The 21,454-nt window shown below is 42.8% G+C and overlaps 1 long non-coding RNA gene across 1 annotated transcript; it reads left to right on the top strand.

Moving 5' to 3' along the window:
* Window positions 1-4,284: 4,284 nt before the first annotated feature.
* LOC123991045 lies at window positions 4,285-7,310 on the top strand. Its single transcript, XR_006830746.1, has 2 exons — window positions 4,285-4,841; window positions 6,474-7,310. It is a non-coding gene; the product is annotated as an uncharacterized LOC123991045 (long non-coding RNA).
* The last annotated feature ends 14,144 nt before the right edge of the window (window positions 7,311-21,454 follow it).

Here is a 21,454-nt window from a genome sequence, read left to right as displayed (position 1 = left end):
TAGAAAAGAGGGAACAGACTGAAGGGGTTCATTAGCATGTGATAGATACCGACACTGGATCCACTAGGACAAAAATCACTAACTAGGCACTAATGAGAGTGTATCCCATCACCTGGAGGGCTCTTCAAGAAGGTGATGAGGCACTAGACTCCACCAGAGAACCGCCTTGTCATTCCAAGTTCGATTTATATGATTAGTAGGCCAAATGAAACAGTGACATCTTATTCTCAAACTGATTCAAATATATATATATATAAATATATACTTTTACCAGTCAAAAGTTTGGACTACTCATTTTCTTTATTTGAACTATTTTCTACATTGTAGATAAAACATATGGGATCATGTTGTAACCACAACAGGTGTTAGACAAATCAAAATACATTTTAGATTTTAGATTCTTCAAAGTAGCCACCATTTGCCAAAGTAGCCACCAACAGCTTTGCACACACTCTCAACCAGTTTCATGAGGAATGCTATTTCAACAGTCTTGAAGGTGTTCCCACATATGCTGAGCACTTGCTGGCTGCATTTCCTTCACTCTGCGAAACAAATCATCCCAAACCATCTCAATTGGGTTGAGGTCGGGTGATTGTGGAGGCCAGGTAATCTGATGCAGCACTCCATCACTCATCTTCTTTGTCAAATAGCCCTTATACAGCCTGGAGGTGTGTTAGGTCATTGTCCTGTTGAAAAACAAACGATAGTCCCACTAAGCGCAAACCAGATGGGATGGTGAATCACTGCAGAATGCTGTGGTAGCCATGCTAGTTAAGTGTGCATTGAATTCTAAATAAATCACAGACAGTGTCACCAGCAAAGCACCATTTAAAAAACAACAACATTATTTCACCTTTATTTAACCAAGTTCTCATTTGCCTGTCGTAACCGGCCGCGACCGGAAGGTCCATGGGGCAACGCACAATTGACCTAGCGTCGTCCGGGTTAGGGAGGGCTTGGTCGGTAGGGATGTCCTTGTCTCATCGCGCACCAGCGACTCCTGTTGCGGGCCGGGCGCAGTGCGCGCTAGCCAAGGTTGACAGGTGCACGGTGTTTCCTCCGACACATTGGTGCGGCTGGCTTCTGGGTTGGATGCGCGCTGTGTTAAGAAGCCGTGCGGCTAGGTTGGGTTGTGTATCGGAGGACGCATGACTTTCATCCTTCGTCTCTCCCGAGCCCGGGAGTTGTAGCGATGAGACAAGATAGTAGCTCCTACAACAATTGGACACCACGAAATTGGGGAGAAAAAGGGGTAAAAAAATATATTTTAAAAAGTTCTCATTTGCAACTACGACCTGGCCAAGATAAAGCAAAGCAGTTCGACACATACAACAACAGAGTTACCCATGGAATAAACAAACAAACAATCAATAATACAGTGGAAAAATCTATATACAGCATGTGGAAATGAGGTAGGATAAGAGAGGTAAGGCAATAAATATGCCTTGGTGGCGAAGTAATTACAATATAACAATTAAACACTGGAATGGTAGAATGTGCAAAAGATGAATGTGCAAGTAGAGATACTGGGGTGCAAATGAGCAAGATTAATAAATAAATAAATACCGTATGGGGATGAGGTAGATTGGATGGCCTATTTACAGATGAGCTATGTACAAGTGCAGTGATCTGTGAGCTGCTCTGACAGCTGGTGCTTAAAGCTTGTGAGGGAGGTAAAAGTCTCAGCTTTAGTGATTTTTGCAGTTCGTTCCAGTCATTGGCAGCAGAGAACTGGAAGGAGAGGAGGCCGAAGGAAGAATGGGCTTTGTGGGTGACCAGTGTTATATACCTGCTGGAGCGCGCATTACGGGTGGGTGCTGCTATGGTGACCAGTGAGTTGAGATAAGGCGGGGCTTTACCTAGCAGAGACTTGTAGATGACCTGGAGCCAGTGGATTTGGCGACGAGTATGATGCGAAGGCCAGCCAACGACAGCGTACATGTCGCAATGGTGGGTAGTATATGGTGCTTTGGTGACAAAACGGATGGCCATGTGATAGACTGCAACCAATGTGTTGAGTGGAGTGTTGGAGGCTATTTTGATAATGACATCGCCAAAGTCGAAGATTGGGAGGATGGTCAGTTTGAGGGTGTTTGGCAACATGAGTGAAGGATGCTTTGTGGCGAAAAAGGAAGCCGATTCTAGATTTAATTTTGGATTGGAGATGTTTAATGTGAGTCTTGAAGGATAGTTTACAGTCTAACCAGACACCTAGGTATTTGTTGTTGTCCACATATTCTAAGTCAGAACCGTCCAGAGTAGTGATGCTGGATGGGCTGGCAGGTGCGGGCAGTGATCGGTTGAAGAGCATGCATTTAGTTTTACTTGCATTTAAGAGCAGTTGGAGGCCACAGAAGGAGAGTTGTATGGCATTGAAGCTCATCTGGAGTTCCGTTAACACAGTGTCCAAAGAAGGGCCAAAGGTATACAAAATGGTGTCGTCTGCGTAGAGGTGGATCAGAGAATCACCAGCAGCAAGAGCGACATCATTGTTGTATACAGAGAAGAGAGTCAGCCCCATAGAGACTGCCAGAGGTCTGGACAACAGGCCCTACGATTTGACATACTGAACTCTAATCAGAGAAGTAGTTGGTGGACCAGGCGAGGCAATCATTTGAGAAACAAGGGCAGTTGAGTCTGCCGATGAGAATGATGTGATTGACAGAGTCGAATGCCTTAGAAAGGTCGATGAATACGGCTGCACAGTATCAATGGTGGTTATGATATCGTTTAGGACCTTGAGCGTGGCTGACGTGCACCCATGACCAACTCTGAAACCAGATTGCATAGCGGAGAATGTACGATGGGATTCTAAATGGTCGGTAGTCTGTTTGTTAACTTGGCTTTCGAAGACCTTAGAAAGGCAGGGTAGAATAGATATAGGTCTGTAGCAGTTTAGGTCTAGATTGTCTCCCCCTTTGAAGAGGGGGATAACCGTGGAAGCTTTCCAATCTATGGGAATCTCAGACGATACGAAAGTAATGGTTGAACAGGCTAGTAATAGGGTTTCAACAATTTTGGCAGATAATTTTATGAAAGAGAGGGTCCAGATTGTCTAGCCCGGCTGATTTGTAGGGGTCCAGATATTGCAGCTCTTTCAGAACATCAGCTATCTGGATTTGGGTGAAGGAGAAATGGGGGAGGTTTGGGCGAGTTGCTGTGGGGAGCGCAGGGCTGTTGACCGGGGTAGGGGTAGCCAGGTGGAAAGCATGGCTAGCCGTAGAGAAATGCTCATTGAAATTCTCAATTATAGTGGATTTATCGGTGGTGACAGTGTTTCCTAGCCTCAGTGCAGTGGGCAGCTGGGAGGAGGTGCTCTTATTCTCTTATGGACTCTACAGTGTCCCAAAACCTTTTTGAGTTTGTGCTCAAGGATGCAAATTTCTGCTTGAAAAAGCTAGCCTTAACTTTCCTAACTGCCTGTGTATATTTGTTCCTAACTTCCCTGAAAATGTGCATATCACGGGGGCTATTGTTGATAATGGGATATGATGAAGGGTGAGCCGGTCAAGGATCGATGCAGACAAGGTGGTAGATTGTATGACAAGCGACAGTTTATTCAGAGTAAAGATATCTGGTACAGCGTATATACGGGCCCTTCTATTAGCTCATGAGGAACCAACAAAAAAAAGCCCCGCTAATCGTTTGCACAAGCAATTAATACAGAACAGAAAGTAGGTTGATTCTAGAAGTTCGGTTCTTCGGATTGGTTCAGGCTCAGGCTGGGGTGTAGTCTTCCGTCATTGGCTCAGTTGTCTGTCCGTCATCGTAGAATCCCTCCATGCCTGTTCTCAGTCACACAATGTTCAGCTAGAAAAAGGAGGTTATGTGTGTGCGCTGGTTTGTCTCCAAGTCAAGGTTGTCTCTCCCTATTCTGTTTCTCCCTGCCAATGTGTGTAGGAGTCTTATCTGTATGTCCTCGGTAGTTAGTGTGTAATGTGTGTGCGTTCGTGTCCTCACTGGATGTTGTGGCCGAACTGAAGGCTAGCACCTGTGGCTAGGATGTATCCTATTTTGACAGTGTTGTGGATGATTTAAGTGAGTCTGTGAAAATACGTTGCTATGTGTTGTCTCAGTTACAGCAAGGCAATAGCAGTAAGTTGGTCACCTGCATAAGATGGTCACCTGCATAAGAATTAACATTTCTTTACACTATTCGATGCTAATGCAGAATGCCACGGGATGTTTTTGTGCTGGTCAAGGGCAGTCAGGTCTGGAGAGAACCTCACACCTCCTTCTCCATGGTTCACGGTGGGAACTACACATGGGGAGATAATCCGTTCACCTACTCTGCGTCTCAGAAAGACATGGTGGTTGGAACCAAAAATAAAAAATAAAAAATTTGGACAGATTTCCACCGGTCTAATGTCCGTTGCTTGTGTTTCTTGGCCCAAGCAATTCTCTTCTCAGGGATGCAAACTACTCACTTTTAGGTGAAGTTGGCCATTTTGAATCCAAAATAGGGGACCTATATGATTTGTGTAGATCCAATGAGAAATGCCTTTGATCACTACTGTCTGTAAGTGAGTGAGTGATGCACGTTTGGAGCAATAATGTACTTTATCCAAGGCTCAGCCAATCGTTCACATGACAACAGAATGCAGCACACGACTGAAGAGAGTGGAGACAACCACTTTGCTAGTTACAGCATCCGCGCACGCTCTGGAAAGACAGCAGAGAGTGGAAAGGCAGTTTGCCAGTTACAGCAGCGCAGCGTGTCCCCTGAAAGATAACGAAGAGGTAGGTGAGAAGCCTAACCACGGAGATGGGGTGAGAAGGTGATGAAGCATACTTCATCAGCTGTAACCGAAAAACTACTACTGGCATTTGGAAAGATTGAGGTGAGGGAGAAAGTGTGATGGAACAAGTATTGTTAGCATTGATAAGTATCTTGCTAGCTGGATCGAATTCTCCGTTAGCTAGCCAGAGAAATGCTGAGAAACATTAGGCAACTTAACTGATCAAATAATTGAGTTTATGGTGTGAAAATTAGCTGGCTAATAAAGTCAGACAGCTAACGTTAGCTAGCTAACGTTACAAAATGAAATGAGCTTACGTTAGTTACCTAACTAATTTGCTATAGTATTAACTGGTATAGGACTCCTTGCTGTTCCTCAAATTATAATGCGTTAGTGGCTTACTGGACCCTGGCAATCTGTGTGAAATGTTAACTAGCTAACAAACTAACTACCATCTGAACTAATGTTTTCCCTCTATGGTAACATTCTGTGGTTAATTTTCAGAATGAGATAATTAGGTGAAAATGAGGCGTTGCTTGTCTAACAAGTGGATTCAAGGATCAAGTGTAGGTGGAGCTGGGCCTGGCTTAAGCTGGATGCCACTATGGTGAAAGGAACACCACACACTTTCCCTCTTTCTCACTTCTTCAATACAGTGGATTAAAAGGGGTATGCCAGGTGTACTCTGCCTGAAAGAGATCAAATATGCCAATAAAGGGTATCATGCTCTGCTGGGTCTTCCTTTCCTGTAGCGGTTCTCATGAGAGACAGTTTCATCATAGCACCTGATGGTTTTTGCAACTTCATTTGAAGAAACTTTCCAAAGTTTTTGAAATTTTCCAGATGGACTGACTTTCATGTCTTATTAAAAGTTGCGTCATACTGCGGCAAACCTTGCGTGCTGCCGTAGCATTCTGTGGCACGTCATTTAATTCTCAGCCATTTTTGCTAGTTTGACCACCAGAGGGCATCTTTGAGGAGCATTTGATAATATTCCCCTTTTTTTTGTAATAACATAGTTTATGGGAATGATTTTAAGAAATCTGGCTTAATTAATTTGATTAATAATATGGTGTTTCTAGCCAGAGAAAAACAAAAAAAATAAAAACCCTCAGGGTTTCTACGGCGTTGTACAATGTGATGTTGGGAGTAGGCTTACAGGACCAGATTCATAATTGCTTGCCTTCATTGGACAACATTGTTCCAATATTTCTGTAAATCAGTGATATTTAATCCCATAGTAATTCATTATGGATTCATAACTAAATCAACATCTGCATTTTGAAAGTGTATTTTTTATCGTTATGTATTAAGGAAATGTATTTATTTGTTTACTAGGCTACTGTGCAGTCTACAATACATACTGTGGTAAAGATGGGAAAGTGCCTAATTCCTTACATAAGGGAGAGCAGGCCATGTCTGTACTACAGAATGCGGGGCAAGTGGGAGACCGGGTTTCAAATGGGGGAAGGAGTAAGCTGTCCTTGTAAATACGAATTTGTTCTTAACTGATTCCATGTGTTATTTCATATTTGTGATGTGTTCACTATTATTCTACAATGTAGCCAGTACAACCAAACTCGAAAGTTCAGGAAAATGAACAGGTACTGTAGGCCTAATAATGCTTAAATATATCGACTGCTGGTCTTTACTGTATGACTCATATTTTCACATTTAAAAAAAATGACCAGACCATTAACCATGTATGTTCGCTTGTTTTGCACTGTTCTGTAGTTTTGACCCAATTATTCATCTGGCATGGATCAAGGCTGGCGAGACATTCAATAATGTCATCTTTACAGACAAATCAACCGTGGCCCTTGAGCAATTTGCTCACAGATGAACTGATCAAGGCCATCAAGATGTTTTGGCTAGAGAAATTGACGATTCAACAATGCAACATCATCATCTCATCAAGGTTTTACCTGTGGTCGTGGAGATGGGTGGAATGTAGGTTATACAAACATCTGCATTTGAATGTCTTTTTTCTCGTTATTTAATTTTATTAACAAAAGCATAAATATGTTGCTGAATAAATACTGTACTGCTGTTTTGAGTTGGAAATGTAACACTTTAGAGTACTTAAGTATCGAATACATTGCAAGTTGGGGTATTTTTCCCAACAGTAGCCGGGTTATAAAAAGTATATTGTCCTGCTAATCGGAAACATTTGCATGATGGGCTACACCTGCTACAGTTGTGAAAAACAAGTGTTTGAAAACCTGTGTTCAAAATGCCTCCAGTTGTCCATCACTACTGTAAATAAAAACGCAGCATCTTGTTTACATCTTGTTAACATTCTTTACTGTGTCACACATAATTTGTATCTACCTCTCCAATTACTTTTAGAGTTTGGCATTTACGAATGTGTGCTTTTAATTATTAGTTACATTGTTTAAATCGAATGTGCAGACTTTTTTTCTTTAAATTATTGTGGTATGTAGGATGCTACATTTTTGAACATTTGCAATTGCAAGAGGCCTAATAAAGCCTCATAGCCTACCGAAGAAATTGACTCCAATTAAGCCCTCTTGTTGTTTGTAAAGTCAAAATAAAATGAAGATTATTGTTGAAATGAATTTCTCCATCTGTTCATGTGCAACACTTGCATAACAAGCTAGCTATATTTTCAGCACCAGCCTACCCCAGCACCAGCCTACCCCGGCCAATAAAGGCCTACCCGGCCAAACCCGCTGGGCTAATTGAGCGCCGCCCCCATGGCACTCCCAATCACAGTCGGATGTGATACAGCTTGAATTCGAACCATAGATATATATTTTTTTGCAGAACATTAACCGTGTGTAGGTAGATGTGGAGCGATATATACAAATGATTTGTTGCAAGTTAGGGAGGGTGGGTTCACACCTACCTCGGCTATTAGACAATTCTTTAGTAAAGGTTGAATAGTCTATTGTTCAGCAAATAGCCCAACCTGCTAGCTTGTGAATAACGAATGATAATACTTTTTCCTCTTTCCACATGTTAAAGATTTCAATTGATAAAGTGTTTTTAGCCACAATCGGCCCCAACCCCAATTAATACATTTGGGCACAGTCGATACCGTGCTGGACTTCGGGCTTGTTACTCCCTTCTCATTCCTCGCTCTCCTCCACCGTCATTCAGCACGCTTGTGGGCATGCTGACAGGATGTACTGTTTTTTATTCTGTATATATGAATTACAAAATCATGTTTCTAGCCTATTGCATAGTTACAATGTGTAATCATTGATGTCCCCAGAGCAGTAGTGGTAAACGCTGTTGAAGCGTATAATTGTAATACATACATGCAGACACAGCATCATTCACGAAATGGAGTTTGATACACCTGGTATTGGATATGACAGAAAAAAACTTGCAAAATAGCGATTTTGGTAAATTAACTTTATGACAAAAAAATATGCAGTCATTTGTCTCTACATTAACTAACATATTCCTCTCAATTGTACATTTTTTGCTTGACTCATTTTGATGTTATAACTACTTACATTTGCTTCCCCGTAATGTTTTGTCAGCCATCTTTGCTGAAGAAAGTCACCAGGGAGGAGTGGCTCGCGTCAAATTCGTCATTTGTATGATTGGTCAAAAAAAAATTTGGGATCCAAATGTATAATGAGTGCTCTTACTCCCCGTTGTTGTGGTCTGGAGCAATGAAGCCGTGACGCTAAGTCCCATGGTGTAAGCTCACAACTTTTAAAGGAGGAACCACTGTACATGATACCATATGTGTTATTTCATAGTTTTGATGTCTTCGCAATGTAGAAAATAATACAAATAAAGAAAAACCCTTCATGAGTAGGTGTTCTAAAACTTTTGACCCTTAGTGTGTGTATATATATATATATATATATATATATATATATATATATATATATATATATATATATATATATATATATATATATATAACTTTTTCTAAATGACAAAATATGACATCAATGTACCTCAAAATCAGTTGAGACCGATGACATTTTTTGACTAGTAGCATCAAGGGAAAGTGTTGAAAAATGGGTTTGTGAGAATTACAGGAGGGCGTTTAACCCCAAGCTACAATATTAGTGATAATAATTACTTATTTAAGAGTAATAAATAAATAGCTAGACCTACATGACAATAAGATAGTTATTTTAAAAGTGCTTAGGCTAAGCAACATTGTTCTGATGAAAAGTTTTTGAAAAATGAATAAACATTTAGCCTAAGTAAGATTTTTGTGTAAACCAATATAATTTGTTGCAAGGAAATCTAGGAAAGTGGATACAATAATGAACTTAAACAGTTTTAGCAGTAAACTTGGACAAGGTGAGAATATAGGGTTATGCAGAAGTTATTCTTCTTCCTTCGGGCTGTCCCTAATCCGCCAAACCCTCATTCTTTCATTGAAGAACTGTGCCTCTTTTCTTGTTTTTTTGCTCTCTATACAACATAAAGTCAGTGTGCATCGAATGCACAGGAGGTTGGTGGCACCTAAAATTGGGAAGGATGGGCTTGTGGTAATGACTGGAGCGTAAGTGGAATGTTATCAAATTACATCAAACACATTGTTTTCTGTGTGTGATGCCATTCCATTTGCGCCATTACAGACATGTTTATGAGCCATCCTCCCCTCAGCAGCCTGCACTGATTAATGGTTATGTCAGGATGTGAGAGGGATTTTGCAAATGTGAGGGCCCCTTTCATCGAAATATTGCCATCTTCATCGTGTGAGTTTTACCAACCCGTCTGAATTTAATCACAAACTAGCCTGATTTACACTACATCGCTGTGAAAAGCAAGGAGTTGATAGAGATTTAGTTTTCATTTTTTACATTTGACTTGGTTATTGTTGCTTTTCTCTTCCCCTGTGATACTCTTAGCAGGGATTAGCCCTGACTTCGCCCACTGGCGGCCAAAGTGGCCCAAAACCCGGGATGACAATCAATTGCCATTTACTGACTATTTCCAAAATTAGAATAGATTATTATTATTATTTTTTACCTTTATTTATTAACTAGGCAAGTCAGTTATTTTCAATGACAGGGTTAACTGGGTTAACTGCCTGTTCAGGGGCAGAACGACAGATTTGTACCTTGTCAGCTCGGGGGTTTGAACTTGCAACCTTCCGGTTACTAGTCCAACGCTCTAACCACTAGGCTACCCTGCCAACCCAAACCCAAAAGTTGGTATGGTTATCTGAGTTGGTGCATAATAGTTTCATTTTAGCCCAAAGAATGCTAGACACGATCAATTTGATAAAGAGTGAAGTAGCCCACGGCCGCCCTGCTAATGCACAAACGTACACACACGACCAGCCCCTAATACAACCACCTAGCTGCAAAACAACCATTGATCACTATTGCAGTACTACTTTAAAAAGGCTGCAGAACACTGCACAGTTTGTCATGATTGAACTACCTCACATAATATGAAGCCTGGAGTGAAAAAGAGATGCTAAAATATTCACAATACTCACTGAGACATAGCACTGTCTAAATGCTGCTCAGGGTCAGCTGGCTGGCTTTAAGTCATGGGAGTACACCTTCTAAAAAACAATGGTTGAACACCTCGCCAAAAATAGAGCGTAACCTGTAAGAGAGCAGCACAAGCCATCATGAGTCATGATTGAACTGCATCACAGCCTAAAGTAGAAAAGAGATGCTTTAATATTAATATTCACAATACTCACTGAAACATAGAACTGTCTAACTGCTGCTCAGGGTCAGCTGGCTGGCTTTACTCTGTCAAAGTACTGGACAGCAATATTACAGACAGGAAAAAGAGACATTAGAAATGTAGGAGTAAAATCATGGTAAGTAAGCAAGTTATAGGAAATATGTCGCAACTACCTTATTGGAGGAGCAATTTTCTCAACAGCTCATTTTTCTCTGCAACTCTATTGGTCACCATGTCAGTATCCAGCACCATTAGGATGTCCTTCTCAGTAACCTTGTCAGTATCCAGGGCCATTAGGATGTCCTCCTCAGTAACCATGAGGATGTCCTCCTCAGTAACCATATCAGTATCCAGGGCCATTAGGATGTCCTTCTCAGTAACCATGTCAGTATTCCAGGGCCATTAGGATGTCCTCCTCAGTAACCATGAGGATGTCCTTCTCAGTAACCATGAGGATGTCCTCCTCAGTAACCCTATCAGTATCCAGGGCCATTAGGATGTCCTCCTCAGTAACCTTGTCAGTATCCAGGGCCATTAGGATGTCCTCCTCAGTAACCATGAGGATGTCCTTCTCAGTAACCATGTCAGTATCCAGGGCCATTAGGATGTCCTCCTCAGTAACCATATCAGTATCCAGGGTCATTAGGATGTCCTTCTCAGTAACCATGACAGTATCCATGGTTATTAGGATGTCCTACTCAGTAACCATGACAGTATCCAGGGTCATTAAGATGTCCTTCTCGGTGGCCATCAGCATTAAGGCCTCTAGGTGTTGTTCTGAGAGAGTGCTCCTGAGTATGCTCTTAATATACTTTAAGGTACAGAAACATCGGTCACAAGCTACTTGGGTAACTGAGAGGGTGAGTAGGAACTTGTATCCAAGGCCAAGGATATGGTATGCATCAGTCAGCAGGTTGTACCGTCTCAGCATCTGGTAACAACAGAGTGGACATTCTTTGCAGGATGAGTAGCATTCATTCTTCATTTCCACCTCATCTTCATTTCCATCAGGGCCATCCTCCACTGTCCGGTCATGTATTCCTCCAATCCTGAACTCTTCAGTCTTTTCCACTGTACAGCGAGGCTTCTCAGCTCACACTGCAAATTGTCAACAGTTGCTTGGCTATCAAATCGAAGCAAACATTTGCTGAGCTCTTGAAAGGCTGTCTCTGGAAGACCATTGGATGTTAATTTGGGAGAAGTTTCTAGGATCCAGAAGGGCTAGGTCAGCATATAGAGTGCCATGAGACAGAAATCGCCTGTGGATACTATCTGTGATTGTACCCATAATTTGATTGTGGACTTGAACTTTTTAGGCACTCTCTGTCTCTGTCAAAGCTTCAACTTGAGCCATCTCTCCAGACATGATTTGATTATTTCTTGACCTTTTCTGTGAGTGCCTTCCACCTCCTTCAGCTATGTGTCCTCATCCTGTTCTTTTATATTCTTATTTGCAAACTGACCAAATGTGTCTGTAGCTGCCTTAATGCTGTCAAAGTCTCTTGATATGCCTTTTAGGGTTTCCTGTGTAGCCACAACCATTCGATGAGCAGACAGGATGTCCATCCCACTTCTACATTTACATTTACATTTAAGTCATTTAGCAGACGCTCTTATCCAGAGCGACTTACAAATTGGTGCATTCACCTTATGACATCGAGTGGAACAGTCACTTTACAATAGTGCATCTATATTATTATTTATTTATTATTATATTAAAGGGGGGGGGGGGGTGAGAGGGATTACTTATCCTATCCTAGGTATTCCTTAAAGAGGTGGGGTTTCAGGTGTCTCCGGAAGGTGGTGATTGACTCCGCTGTCCTGGCGTCGTGAGGGACAACACTCCTTCTTGTGGCGTCCAACTGCTCTTAAACGCTAGTAAAAACCAAATGCATGCTTTTCAACCGTTCGCTGCCTGCAACCGCACGCCCGACTAGCATCACCACCCTGGATGGTTCCAACCTAGAATATGTGGACATCTATAAGTACCTAGGTGTTTGGCTAGACTGTAAACTCTCCTTACAGACTCATATCAAACATCTCCAATCTAAAATCAAATCTAGAGTCGGCTTTCTATTCCGCAACAAAGCCTCCTTCACTCACGCCGCCAAACTTACCATAGTAAAACTGACCATCCTACCGATCCTAGACGATGTCATCAACAAAATAGCATCCAATACTCTACTCGGCAAACTGGATGCAGTTTATCACAGTGCCATCCGTTTTGTTACTAAAGCACCTTATACCACCCACCACTGCGACCTGTATGCTCTAGTCGGCTGGTCCTCGCTACATATTCGTCGCCAGACCCACTGGCTCCAGGTCATCTACAAGTCCATGCTAGGTAAAGCTCCACCTTATCTCAGTTCACTGGTCACGATGGCAACACCCATCCGTAGCACGCGCTCCAGCAGGTGTATCTCACTGATCATCCCTAAAGCCAACACCTCATTTGGCCACCTTTCCTTCCAGTTCTCTGCTGCCTGTGACTGGAACGAATTGCAAAAATCGCTGAAGTTGGAGACTTATCTCCTTCACCAACTTTAAACATCTGCTATCTTAGCAACTAACCGATTGCTGCAGCTGTACATAGTCCATCAGTAAGTAGCCCACCCAATCTACCTACCTCATCCCCATACTGTTTATTTGATTTACTTTTCTGCTCTTTTGCACACCAGTATCTACCTGCCCATGACCATATGATCGTTTATAACTCCAGTGTTAATCTGCAAAATTGTAATTATTCTCCTACCTCCTCATGCCTTTTGCACACAATGTATATAGACTTTTTTTTCTTTTTTTCTACTGTGTTATTCCATGTGTAACTCTGTGTTGTCTGTTCACACTACTATGCTTTATCTTGGCCAGGTCGCAGTTGTAAATGAGAACTTGTTCTCAACTAGCCTACCTGGTTAAATAATGGTGAATTTAAAAAAAAGAATCTAGCCCGGTTGCGGTCACAACTAGACTTTGTTTCAAATGTACCAAGAAAAAATAATATTTGTATACCTAGCAAATCAACAAATATACATTGTTTAAAGCACCATTTTACAAGTCTGTCACAAACGACATCTCCAATAAGCCCCTTATGGTGAATGACCTATGAACGAGAGGCTTTTGACTATTTCTAGTTTTTAGTTATCGTTCGCTGGGGTCCTGCATGCTCTGGGCATTACTGACTCAAATGAACAAAATTAGTCGAAAGATTCTGTGAGCGTACCAAGTAATTAGGCTCACTCTAAAGCGGGAAGGTGGAATAAACGAGTCAGGAGTAGGTTTTTCTGATTGAACATGGTTCTCTATTGAGGGTATTTTGTCAACAAAAACATTAACATAATCAATGAAAAATCTTCCAAGGAAAAAAACACATCTTCTCCAGATGAAACAAGAACACAATAGGATAATCTTTAAACTACAACAAACATAAATCACGGGTTTGTCACCATCTTCGTGGTTCTTTCAGCACAGCTTCTCTCTCTCGGTGGCCATCTTCCAGAGATAGTTTCCCATCCTCTGCTGGTTCCATTCTCTCTTTTATAGGGGAAGGAGAGTATCTCATTAGTACCGTCAGCTGTGCTTAATTGACTCTGTTTACCTGGTCTCCCATGCTTTGTTGGGCTACTATCCATGAGCCCAGCCTGCCCTCTAGTGGTCCTTCCACAATTCATTCATTTGACTGAATGAGTCGAAAAAAATCGGAGTCAGTAAAAGGAGTCAAACGTCCCCATCACTACACTAAACCAAAACCCCTATATAAACATAATTGTATGATGTTAAATTCACTTCTCTGCAGGTATTTGTACAGTGGTGATGTGTTCTAAAATATCCCAAGAAGTATTTGAGCTGTCAGTATCGTCTCATACCAGAGGAGAGCCTCAGTAAATCCTCTTGCCTTCACCCAAACAGTTGTCTTCATATTGGCCTGTCCTTGTATGACTGATCCTGTGAGGAGTACTTCAACATAGAGACCATGGTTTGGTTTTCCAAAGGATCCAGACCTTCTTCAAAGCACTATCCTTAGCCCACCAGCGTCTTTCTCCGATTGGAGATAGGCATCTGTCCTGGCTTTTCTTCTCCCACACATCCATACTTTGGTAGAATTCACAGAGTAACAAAGCAATGTCGTTAAGGAGAGCAAACAGTGACCCACTTGCTAAGAACATTTCAGTCGTGTCAGACAAAACCTGATTAAGTACATGTGCAACCTAAGAAGACATGTGCAACCTAATCAAATGGCTACCCAGACTATTTTCATTGTGTGCCACCCTCGACCCCCCCAAACACTTTTTTGTACTTTTTTTGCTGCTACTCACTGTGGATCATATATGCATAGTCACTTTAACTTTACATTCATGTACATACAGTGCGGCAAAAAAGTATTTAGTCAGCCACCAATTGTGCAAGTTCTCCCACTTAAAAAGATGAGAGAGGCCTGTAATTTTCATCATAGGTACACTTCAACTATGACAGAGAAAATGAGGGACAAAATCCAGAAAATCACATTGTAGGATTTTTAATGAATTTATTTGCAAATTATGGTGGAAAATAAGTATTTGGTCAATAACAAAAGTTTATCTCAATACTTTGTTATATACCCTTTTTTGGCAATGACAGAGGTCAAAGTTTTCTGTAAGTCTTCACAAGGTTTTCACACACTGTTGCTGGTAATTTGGCCCATTCCTCCATGCAGATATCCTCTAGAGCAGTGATGTTTTGGGGCTGTTGCTGAGCAACACGAACTTTCAACTCCCTCCAAAGATTTTCTATGGGGTTGAGATCTGGAGACTGGCTTGGCCACTCCAGGACCTTGAAATGCTTCTTACGAAGCCACTCCTTCGTTGCCCGGGCGGTGTGTTTGGGATCATTGTCATGCTGAAAGACCCAGCCACGTTTCATCATCATTGCCCTTGCTGATGGAAGGAGGTTTTCACTCAAAATTTCACGATACATGGCCCCATTCATTCTTTCCTTTACACGGATCAGTCGTCCTGGTCACTTTGCAGAAAAACAGCCCCAAAGCAGGATGTTTCCACCCCATGATTCACAGTAAGTATGGTGTTCTTTGGATGCAACTCAGCATTCTTTGTCCTCCAAACACGACGAGTTGAGTTTTTACCAAAAAGTTATATTTTGGTTTCATCTGACCATATGACATTCTCCCAATCTTCTTCTGGATCATCCAAATGCTCTCTAGCAAACTTCAGACGGGCCTGGACATGTACTGGCTTAAGCAGGGGGACACGTCTGGCACTGCAGGATTTGAGTCCCTGGCGGTGTAGTGTGTTACTGATGGTAGGCTTTGTTACTTTGGTCCCAGCTCTCTGCAGGTCATTCACTAGGCCCCCCCGTGTGGTTCTGGGATTTTTGCTCACCGTTCTTGTGATCATTTTGACCCCATGGGGTGAGATCTTGCGTGGAGCCCCAGATCGAGGGAGATCAGTGGTCTTGTATGTCTTCCATTTCCTAATAATTGCTCCCACAGTTGATTTCTTCAAACCAAGCTGCTTACCTATTGCAGATTCAGTCTTCCCAGCCTAGTGCAGGTCTACAATTTTGTTTCTGGTGTCCTTTGACAGCTCTTTGGTCTTGGCCATAGTGGAGTTTGGAGTGTGACTGTTTGAGGTTGTGGAAAGGCGTCTTTTATACTGATAACAAGTTAAAACAGGTGCCATTAATACAGGTAACGAGTGCAGGACAGAGGAGCCTCTTAAATAAGAAGTTACAGGTCTGTGAGAGCCAGAAATCTGGCTTGTTTGTAGGTGACCAAATACTTATTTTCCACCATAATTTGCAAATAAATTCATTAAAAATCCTACAATGTCATTTTCTGCATTTTTTTCTCTCTCATTTTGTCTGTCATAGGTGAAGTGTACCTATGATGAAAATTACAGGCCTCTCTCATCTTTTTAAGTGGGAGAACTTTCACAATTGGCTGATTAAATACTTTTTTGCCCCACTGTACTATCTCAACTGGCCCGACCAACCAGTGCTCCCGCACCCGCACATTGGCTAACCGGGTTATCTGCATTGTGTCCCACCCACCCGCCTCTTTTACACTACTGCCACCCTCTGTTAATCATATATGCATAGTCACTTTAACCATATCTATCTACATCTATATGTACATATTACCTCAATCAGCCTGACTAACCGGTGTCTGTATGTAGCCTCGCTACTTTTATAGCCTCGCTACTGTATGTAGCCTGTCTTTTTACTGTTGTTTTATTTCTTTACCTACCTATTGTTCACCTAATACCTTTTTTGCACTATTGGGTAGCATTTCACTTTAAGGTCTACACCGGTTGTATTTGGCGCACATGACAAATAAACGTTGATTTTATTTGCACAGCACCATACATGCACCTGATTGGGGGACTTTGAGGACAACAGAGTAGAGAAGCCCTTATATTTGCCCTGTATATTGGATGCTCCATCAGTAACATTGCCACTGTGCTTGATCATGTCTAATTTTTGTTTATCCACAACATCTGTCAACAACTGGACAAAATACTGTCTCGTGGATGCCTCACACTTCACAACAGCCACAAGTCTTTCTTGTACTACATCTTTCACTTAACTTACAATGACAGAGCACGGGTTAGAAGTTATGTCCTGGGTTGTATCGATCTGGACAGAACATTCTAGCTTAATCAATTTCACTTGAAATGGTCTCTTGGATAATGCTCTGAATTCAAATCAAATAAATCAATCAAATCAAATTGTATTTGTCACATACACATGGTTAGCAGATGTTAATAATGTGAGTGTAGCGAAATGCTTGTGCTTCTAGTTCCGACAATGCAGTAATAACCAACAAGTAATCTAACTAACAATTCCAAAACTACTGTCTTATACACAGTGTAAGGGGATAAAGAATATGTACATAAGGATACATGAATGAGTGATGGTACAGAGCAGCATAGGCAAGATACAGTAGATGGTATCGAGTATATACATATGTATACATATGAGATGAGTATGTAAACAAAGTGGCATAGTTAAAGTGGCTAGTGATACATGTATTACATAAGGATGCAGTCGATGATATAGAGTACAGTATATACGTATGCATATGAGATGAATAATGTAGGGTAAGTAACATTATATAAGGTAGCATTGTTTAAAGTGGCTAGTGATATATTTACATCATTTCCCATCAATTCCCATTATTAAAGAGGCTGGAGTTGAGTCAGTGTCAGTGTGTTGGCAGCAGCCACTCAATGTTAGTGGTGGCTGTTTAACAGTCTGATGGCCTTGAGATAGAAGCTGTTTTCCAGTCTCTCGGTCCCAGCTTTGATGCACCTGTACTGACCTCGCCTTCTGGATGATAGCGGGGTGAACAGGCAGTGGCTCGGGTGGTTGATGTCCTTGATGATATTTATGGCCTTCCTGTAACATCGGGTGGTGTAGGTGTCCTGGAGGGCAGGTAGTTTGCCCCCGGTGATGCGTTGTGCAGACCTCACTACCCTCTGGAGAGCCTTACGGTTAAGGGCGGAGCAGTTGCCGTACCAGGCGGTGATACAGCCCGCCAGGATGCTCTCGATTGTGCATCTGTAGAAGTTTGTGAGTGCTTTTGGTGACAAGTCTGAGGTTGAAGAGGCGCTGCTGCGCCTTCTTCACGATGCTGTCTGTGTGAGTGGACCAATTCAGTTTGTCTGTGATGTGTATGCCGAGGAACTTAAAACTTTCTACCCTCTCCACTACTGTTCCATCGATGTGGATAGGGGGGTGTTCCCTCTGCTGTTTCCTGAAGTCCACAATCATCTCCTTAGTTTTGTTGACGTTGAGTGTGAGGTTATTTTCCTGACACCACACTCCGAGGGCCCTCGCCTCCTCCCTTGGTAATCAAACCTACCACTTGTGTCGTCCGCAAACTTAATGATTGAGTTGGAGGCGTGCGTGGCCACGCAGTCGTGGGTGAACAGGGAGTACAGGAGAGGGCTCAGAACGCACCCTTGTGGGACCCCAGTGTTGAGGATCAGCGGGGAGGAGATGTTGTTGCCTACCCTCACCACCTGGGGGCGGCCCGTCAGGAAGTCCAGTACCCAGTTGCACAGGGCGGGGTCGAGACCCAGGGTCTCGAGCTTGATGACGAACTTGGAGGGTACTATGGTGTTGAATTCCGAGCTGTAGTCGATGAACAGCATTCTCACATAGGTATTCCTCTTGTCCAGATGGGTTAGGGCAGTGTGCAGTGTGGTTGAGATTGCATCGTCTGTGGACCTATTTGGGCGGTAAGCAAATTGGAATGGGTCTAGGGTGTCAGGTAGGGTGGAGGTGATATGGTCCTTGACTAGTCTCTCAAAGCACTTCATGATGACGGAAGTGAGTGCTACGGGGCGGTAGTCGTTTAGCTCAGTTACCTTAGCTTTCTTGGGAACAGGAACAATGGTGGCCCTCTTGAAGCATGTGGGAACAGCAGACTGGTATACGGATTGATTGAATATGTCCGTAAAAACACCGGCCAGCTGGTCTGCACATGCTCTGAGGGCGCGGCTGGGGATGCCATCTGGGCCTGCAGCCTTGCGAGGGTTAACACGTTTAAATGTCTTACTCACCTCGGCTGCAGTGAAGGAGAGTCCACATGTTTTCGTTGCAGGCCGTGTCAGTGGCACTGTATTGTCCTCAAAGCGGGCAAAAAAGTTATTTAGTCTGCCTGGGAGCAAGACATCCTGGTCCGTGACTGGGCTGGATTTCTTCTTGTAGTCCGTGATTGACTGTAGACCCTGCCAGATGCCTCTTGTGTCTGAGCCGTTGAATTAAGATTCTACTTTGTCTCTGTACTGACGCTTAGCTTGTTTGATAGCCTTGCGGAGGGAATAGCTGCACTGTTTGTATTCGGTCATGTTACCAGTCACCTTGCCCTGATTAAAAGCAGTGGTTTGCGCTTTCAGTTTCACGCGAATGCTGCCATCAAGCCACGGTTTCTGGTTAGGGAATGTTTTAATCGTTGCTATGGGAACGACATCTTCAAGGCACGTTCTAATGAACTCGCACACCGAATCAGCGTATTCGTCAAGATTGTTATCTGACGCAATACGAAACATATCCCAGTCCACGTGATGGAAGCAGTCTTGGAGTGTGGAGTCAGCTTGGTCGGACCAGCGTTGGACAGACCTCAGCGTGGGAGCCTCTTGTTTTAGTTTCTGTCTGTAGGCAGGGATCAACAAAATGGAGTCGTGGTCAGCTTTTCCGAAAGGGGGGCGGGGCAGGGCCTTATATGCGTCGCGGAAGTTAGAGTAACAATAATCCAAGGTTTTTGGGCACCCCTGGTTGCGCAATCGATATGCTGATAAAATTTAGCGAGTCTTGTTTTCAGATTAGCCTTGTTAAAATCCCCAGCTACAATGAATGCAGCCTCCGGATAAATGGATTCCAGTTTGCAAAGAGTCAAATAAAGTTCGTTCAGAGCCATCGATGTGTCTGCTTGGGGGAGGGGGCGATATATACGGCTGTGATTATAATCAAAGAGAATTCTCTTGGTAGATAATGCGGTCTACATTTGATTGTGAGGAATTCTAAATCAGGTGAACAGAATGATTTGAGTTCCTGTATGTTTCTTTCATCACACCATGTCTCGTTAGCCATAAGGCATACACCCCCGCCCCTCTTCTTACCAGAAAGATGTTTGTTTCTGTCAGCGCGATGCGTGGAGAAACCCGCTGGCTGCACCGCCTCGGATTGAGTCTCTCCAGTGAGCCATGTTTCCGTGAAGCAAAGAACGTTACAGTCTCTGATGTCCCTCTGGAATGCTACCCTTGCTCGGATTTCATCAACCTTGTTGTCAAGAGACTGGACATTGGCGAGAAGAATGCTAGGGAGTGGTGCACGATGTGCCCGTCTCCGGAGTCTGACCAGAAGACCGCCTCGTTTCCCTCTTTTTCAGAGTCGTTTTTTTGGGTCGCTGCATGGGATCCATTCCGTTGTCCTGTTTGAAAGGCAGAACACAGGATCCGCGTCGCGAAAAACATATTCTTGGTCGTACTGATGGTGAGTTGACGCTGATCTTATATTCAGTAGTTCTTCTCGACTGTATGTAATGAAACCTATGATGACCTGGGGTACTAATGTAAGAAATAACACGTAAAAAAACAAAAAACTGCATAGTTTCCTAGGAACGCGAAGCGAGGCGGCCATCTCTGTCGGCGCCGGAACATCAGTTCCACCTTGTGTGAATGACGGTGTTTTTTTGAGAGGGGTGTAATTAGAGAAACCGGAACAGTTCTGTCTGGTACAGAATACAAAAACAGAAAACAACTACCCACAAAAACAGGTGGGAACAGGCTACCCTAAGTATGGTTCTCAATCAGAGACAACGATTGACAGCTGCCTCTGATTGGGAACCATACCAGACCAAACACGTAGAAATACAACACACAGAACAAAACAGAATGAAAAACATAGAATGCCCACCCCAACTCACACCCTGACCAAACCAAAATAGAGACATAAAAAAAGAACTAAGGTCAGGACGTGACAAGAATGTTATGAAGAGTGATCAGATGAATTGCAAATTAATTGAAAAGTCCCTCTTTGCCATGCAAATGAACTGAATCCCCCCAAAATATGTCCACTGCGTTTCAGTCAGGCAGGTGTGAGTGCATCTACACGCTCAGTGAGGCGAAGACCTTTAAATGAACTGGTGTCAAGAAGGGCAGCAAAGAAGCCACTTCTCTCCAGGAAAAACATCAGGGACAAACTGATATTCTGCAAAAGTTACAGGGATTGGACAGCTGAGGACTGGGGTAAAGTAATTTTCTCTGATGAATCCCCTTTCCGATTGTTTGGGGCATCCAGAAAAAAGCTTGTGAGCGCTGTGTCATGCCAACAGTAAAGAATCCTGAGACCATTCATGTGTGGGTTTGCTTCTCAGCCAAGGGAGTGGGCTCACTCACAATTTTGCCTTAGAACACAACAATGAATAAAGAATGGTAGCAACACATCCTCCAAAAGCAACTTCTCCCAACCATCCAGGAACCCCTTGACTATTTACATCTTGCTTTTACAGCCTTGTTCTAAAATTGAATTGTAAAAAATGCACAATACCCCAAAGCAAAAACAGGTTTAAT

The sequence above is a fragment of the Oncorhynchus gorbuscha genome, linkage group LG12 (assembly GCF_021184085.1).
Source record: "Oncorhynchus gorbuscha isolate QuinsamMale2020 ecotype Even-year linkage group LG12, OgorEven_v1.0, whole genome shotgun sequence".
NCBI classification, from domain to species: Eukaryota; Metazoa; Chordata; class Actinopteri; order Salmoniformes; family Salmonidae; genus Oncorhynchus; species Oncorhynchus gorbuscha.
The sequence above is the reverse complement of the archived record's forward strand: the minus strand, read 5'-3'. Positions and strand labels throughout refer to the sequence as shown.